Below are 6000 nucleotides of genomic sequence, written 5' to 3' on the forward strand. Positions count from 1 at the left end.
TGGCACATAATACGTGCTTTATAAGTATTATCTCTTTTTTTTTTTTTTTTAATTTTACATTTTATTTTTTATTTTTTTTTCTTTAATATACATATATTCTATTCATAAATTACACATATATACCACTGTAAAAATACATCTTTTATGTATAAAACATATACAGTCGTCCCTTGGTATCCACAGGGGATTGGTTCCAGGATCTCCACAGATACCAAAATCCCAGGATACTCAAGTCCCTTTTATGAAATGGCACGGTATTTGCATATAACTCACACACATCCTCCTGTACACTTTAAATCATCTTTAGATTAGTTATAGTACCTAATACAGTGTAAATGCTATGCTATGTAAATAGTTGCTGGGTACATGGCAAATTCATGTCTTGCTTTTTGGAACTTTCTGGCGTTTTCCCAAATTTTTTTTTTTTTATTCATTTATTTTTAATGACTTATTAGAACAAATACCTATAGATATCATTATATATATGATATATAAATTAATTATACAATATATCATGTATTAATTATTAAAACATACTCTGGTAAATATTATATATTCAATATGAAACAGGAGGAAAGGGGGCAGGGCACAACCTTTAAAAGAATTACATAGCCCGAGGACACAACATAAACTGATTAGAACAAAATAGGTCCAAGATGGCGGACGAGTCTACTTCCACTAGACCTTGAGCCTCAGTATACACTCATTGTAACACATCAGCAAGCTAAGCGACACACCCACAGGTGCCACGACAGTTCCAAGGATGACCATAAAGGTCAAAAAGTGGGCAGTGGCTCAATTCCTAGAAATCCCCACCCCTTCCCCAAAATAGCTGGAATACTCCTCCCACTCATCAGCGTATGAAATTACTCACCCCTATAAAACTAACAACCCCATACCCTGGTGCTGCCCTCGTTTTTTTTTTTTTTTTTTTTTATAGGTATACCTGGATTTAATTCTCACTTCTACCGCTTGGTAGCTGGATAGCCTTAGGCAAGTTTCATACCTCCCTGAAATTCACTTAATTCAGTCTGTAAAATGGCATAATAACTTATTATAGCATCCTTTTAGGAATTTTAAATCAGTTCTTGAAATAAAAGTACACAATATATAGACAAGTATGGATTCCTCAATAGATGTTTGACCTTTCATTTCTCCAGTATCCCACCCGCATCAAATAAAGAAAAATACTTTTTAAAATTTACGAATATTTCATTGTTGTAAAGTTAAAGCCATAAAAATAATCAAATGGCCTACTATCATACCATTAGAAGAAAAAAAAAAAAAAGGTGTTCATGAGAGTTCCATATTAGAATACAAGTTTTCCTTAGGCACCTGTTTATGTATGCTATTCTGCTCTTTACAATAAATAATTAAATTTAAAAGACTTAATTCCTCACTTTTAAGACCTTATTAGTTTACAAATTACATACTGACCTATGCTAAATTTTATACCGACCCATGCTAATGAATTCAGTACAGAAAACAAAAAACACTGCACTCAAGCAAACTACATATACTCATTATCATCCTGATACCAGGTACGAGAAAGTCCAGCTGGGAAAATGAACATGACCTTTCATGTAGACACTGAATCCTTTCACTCAACATTTACTGAACACTATTATGTGACAAGTACTCTCTCAACTCCTATTTGGGTGCAAGGAGAAGGCAACCATGTTCAAATGTGAAACCGTATCAGGAAAAAGAGCCTTCTCCTCTATGAGTGATACTTCTTGCTGACTTTGCATGGCCAGCACCCCAGCCTTGAGCCCATCCTCTTGGGCCCTAGCCCCTCCTAGATCAGAGCCCAAAGCCATGATCTCCTGTCCTAGATATGCAGCAGCACACAGAAGAAATAAAGGCTTAATATTTGGGGGGAAGAACCAGGGAGGCCAATGAGTAGCTTTCGGGGAGAGAAGATCTTCTCCCTGCTTAACCCTAAGGCTACATTTTATCTGCCCATGATATTTTCAAAACCAGGGATTGATTTCAAAGCCATTTGAAGAGTGATTCACCTAGTGTGAGGACAAGGAAAACAGGCCTCATCTCTCCAAGAGCTTCCTGACCTTGCTGAGAGCCTTATTGAGGCTCTCCAAAGAGCCAAGGTTGGGGCTCAGAGGTCCCAGAGTCTCCCAGCAAACCACCCACGTAAGTCCCATGATTCTTAGCGCAGCCCCGAACCGGCATCTTCAGAGTAAGCCGGTCCCTCAGAGCTGCCACTAGAGTTGCAGCCAGGTCAGGCTAACTACTCCAAACCTGCTAACACTCCAGAAGGTAAGTGCCGACAGGGGCTCTGTCTGCCTGGCCCTACGGCTTGACTACCACTCAACACTGATGCTTCACAGCCAGGGGAGGAATTTCTCCCATGAGGGTTCCAGCTGCAGCCAACTCCCCCCTAAAGATGGCCAAATGTTGGTCACCACATCCAGGGGGATAGCCAACAAGGGCTCAGGACCATGCTGAAATTCCTACTAGTGCTGCCAGCTGTCTTCACTCAGCTCCTTTGCTAATTTGTCATGACCAAGCTTCCAGCCACATACAAGGACCCAACAGTTAGTGTAAGTGACACTCTAGTTAGCAAGCGTCTCCTACTCCAGGGCCTCTCAAAACTCACCCCAGAGGCCTCTGCCAGCCAAGGCAAGCAGTTCCACTGGCAAAGCAGCTACCAGGAAGTTCAAGGGCACAAAGTAGACTGCCAGATGCAGTACACCTACCTCCCTTGCCAGGAACGAGCCAAAGAGGTAAGGATGAAGGCCTCCAATGACCCCATCACTCTGCCATCCTGCCCATCCCCCTGCCTCCAGGTGGAAATCCTCAGCCCTCGGTATCTGGCCAGTCCTCAAGCACTAGAAAGTGGTCCGGGCTCTTAAGTGGCGGCAAGTCCCGGGTCCCATGATTTCTCTAAACCTTTCGAATCCAATGTCGGTCGCCAGGGAGCTGAGGTATGGCGGGCTCACCTGAGGCCTCTGGAGCCCAGGCCACCGCAGGAACTGGGACAGGAGCACAGTCCAGGGCCCAGGCAGGGGATGAGCCCGGGATCGGAGCCGCCGCCTTAGCGGGCAGGGAAGCCCAGGGCCAAGATTCCGACCCGGGGGCGCTCCGACCCCCACTGTGGGCCGCCGGGGGCCGCGAGCCGTGGGTTCAAGGTCAGTAGCGCAGCGTCGCGCGCACTCACGGGCTTCAGGGGACAGGGTCATGCAGTGGGCCAAAGGGGGCGGCTCGCAGTCTGGAGAGCAGGTGGCGGCGCGGGTCAGGGCGAACAGCGAGCACCGCAGAAGGGCTGCCCCGCCCTGCCGCCGACCCGCGGAGCCCGGGCCGGGCCTCGCCCCACGGCGGGAGCTGGGCGGTAGCCGGCGGTGCGCCCCGCGGCAGGGACAGGGGCCGGCGGTCCCAGGGCGCGGTGCTGCGCCGCGCCAGCCCGGAGCTCCCGGGCCGCCGGGCGGGAGGAAAAGGGCCGCTTCCGCAGGGGAGAATCCCGGGGGTCTCGCGCCGCCCCAGCCGGTGACCTACCTGGGCGCGGAGCAGAGGAGAGGCGAGGAGCCAGCGGCAGAGGGGCGCCGGCCGAGCCGCCGCCGCGGAGGTCTGCCCTGTCCGCCGCCCGCCCACCCGGCCGGGCCGCTGCTACCTGAAGCGCAGGGCCGCGCGGCCAACAGGAAAGGAAACTTGAGAGCCCGGGGCGCGGCGGCCTCCGCCCTGTCCCTCGGCCGGAAAAGCGCCCGCCGCAGCCGGGGGTCAGGTCCAGCCCGGCTCGCCTCCGCGGTCACCGCCGGGCCCCAAAGCGTTCCTCACGATGTTCGGATCTTCCCAGACCTCCTCCCCTGCCGGGACTTGTCCCAAGGAGAGATTGTGGGGTCAGCGCCCCCAAACAGGTGACTTACTCCCTGGGGCTGAACTGACACACTCTCTCCTCCAACCCTGTGCTCTGGCTTACACACCCGCCCCTCTAAGTCCGGATTGACCTCTAGTTGCCAAAGCCAGTGGGTGCTTTATAGCCTCCCCTAGTCGCTTCTCCCCAGCCTTTGAACCTGCTGAGCACACCTTCCTTCCTGCAACCCCCTTGGAGTACAGTTTCCGGAGTCGGCGCCTGCAACCACCACCCCTCTCTTTCTCCAGATTTTCTACACACCTTAATGACTGCAGCTTCTCAGCCTCCAGGGCCTGGCTTTTCATTGTGGTGGTGTTCTCTGGGGTTCCACTGCTCGGCTGCCTGCCCCATCTGGGGATCTCACCCACTCCCATGTTAAAACCTCCTGCCTGCTAATGACTCTGGAACCTCCTCTCCAGCCCAGAATGCTCCAGAGCTGCAGATGGCATATCCAACCAAATGGACACATCTCCACTAGAGGTTCCTAGACCGGAGGAAACGTGTCCAAACTCAAACTCCTAATTTCCTTCCAGGAACGTGCCAGAACCCACTCCTGTCCCTGTGTTTCTGTAACCAAGCAAGACCCTATAAGGCCTTCTAGGGACAGACTCCTCCCACCCTCCCTGTCCTCCACCTGCATCTTGTTTGTAGAAAAACTTTAGCATCGTAGGCCTTTCCTGAGTTCCAAATTTAATCAGAGAAGTGAGAAAATGCAGAAGCAAAGGAAAACAGTCAAGTAAGACAAAAATAATAATAGTTTAGCTATAAAACAAAGTCAAGGACCTTTAGTTCCTCTTCGAGGGCTATAGATAATATTCTGAGCCATATGCTTGAGCTGTTTTGCAGATACTGAAACCTCCACCAGGTGGAAGGCATTAACTGCATGCTGATCAACAAGCACATAGACCCCAGACAGTTAGAACCAGAAGGTTGATGATGTTGACTCCCAATTATCTCACCACCCATCAGAAGAATGTCCAGGATCTGATCACCCACCCTGTTGCCCTCTCCCTGTCTTTAAAAACCCTTCCCTGAAATCCATCGAGGAGTCTTTTGAGCTTTACCCGCCAGTACTCCTTGCTTGGCCTTGCAACAAATGCTGCACTTTCCTTCACCACAACCCAGTGTCAGTAGTTTGTCAAGTGGACCCAAATTTCATTAGATAACATTTCCAGCCTTCTGGGTGACAGCACCACCACCCACTCCCCCAAGCCACTCTTGAGAGCTATCCTCGACTCCTTCTCCCTTTCATATCTCACACCGGTTAGTCACCAAGGGGGAAGCGAAACTATTCATTAGTGTCCTGATGGTGCTAACTGCTTTCACATTGTCTCATTTGTGCACCAAGTTTTATTCCTTCTATGTCCTAGCCTGATATTTACAATTTATTTGTAAGTTATATGCACATGTAACTATAGAAATACATTATGTATTACAAGGCATGCTAAAAGTCATTACAGGATTTGGTAAAGATGAAACAATAATCTTAAATTATTTCAATTTTAATGAATGGTACATTATACCTTTTCCCCTTCACTTTAAAGTTATTAGCAAAAATCTGTTTGAGAGCAACATGATTAAAAATGATTTCAATCAATCTTAGTTTAATATTTTATGAGACTAGAAAGTATGCTTTTAAGTTCAGTTAATGTCAATACTTAGTCCTAATGGCTGTTAATTGCAAAACAAAGCCAAAAACCTCACAAAGATAAATACACCCAAATAAAAAAGTTCTGGGTCTTCCCTGGCGGCCCAGTGGTGAAGACTTCGCCTTCCAATGCAGGGGGGTGGGGGGGGGTGTGGGTTCCATCCCAGGTGTGGGAGCTAGGATCCCACATGCCTCCAGGCCAAAAAACCAAAACATAAAACAGAAGCAATATTGTAACAAATTCAATAAAGACTTTAAAAATGATCCACATCAAAAAAAAAAGTTCTTTCACTACACTTATTAAATCACAATTCTCACTGCTTAAATCCCATCTACCAATTTTGCAAATGTGAAATTCCCCCAGGAAACTCTTCTTTGTCCATGAAGCCCACATTCCCAATGATGTTTTTGTTATCAAGCAAAGGTTCACTGCCTGATGTGCATAGGAGCCAATAATATGGCACTGGTTTTGAGGGAGAAGAAG

At 47.8% G+C, this 6000-nt stretch overlaps 1 protein-coding gene across 2 annotated transcripts in view; it reads right to left on the reverse strand.

Annotated features, from left to right (window-relative positions):
- AMPD3 (adenosine monophosphate deaminase 3) overlaps positions 1-3967 on the reverse strand; it is a 43220-nt gene extending 39253 nt beyond the window's left edge. The window contains exon 1 of one of the 2 annotated variants that reach the window (XM_033404532.2): positions 3514-3967. The gene's annotated coding sequence lies outside the window, so the exon portion shown is untranslated. Of the gene's footprint in view, positions 1-2960; positions 3096-3513 lie in introns of those variants that run through there. The other variant, XM_033404533.2, reaches the window with a different exon arrangement.
- Positions 3968-6000: the final 2033 nt, after the last annotated feature.

The sequence above is a fragment of the Orcinus orca genome, chromosome 8, assembly GCF_937001465.1.
Source record: "Orcinus orca chromosome 8, mOrcOrc1.1, whole genome shotgun sequence".
NCBI classification, from domain to species: domain Eukaryota; kingdom Metazoa; phylum Chordata; class Mammalia; order Artiodactyla; family Delphinidae; genus Orcinus; species Orcinus orca.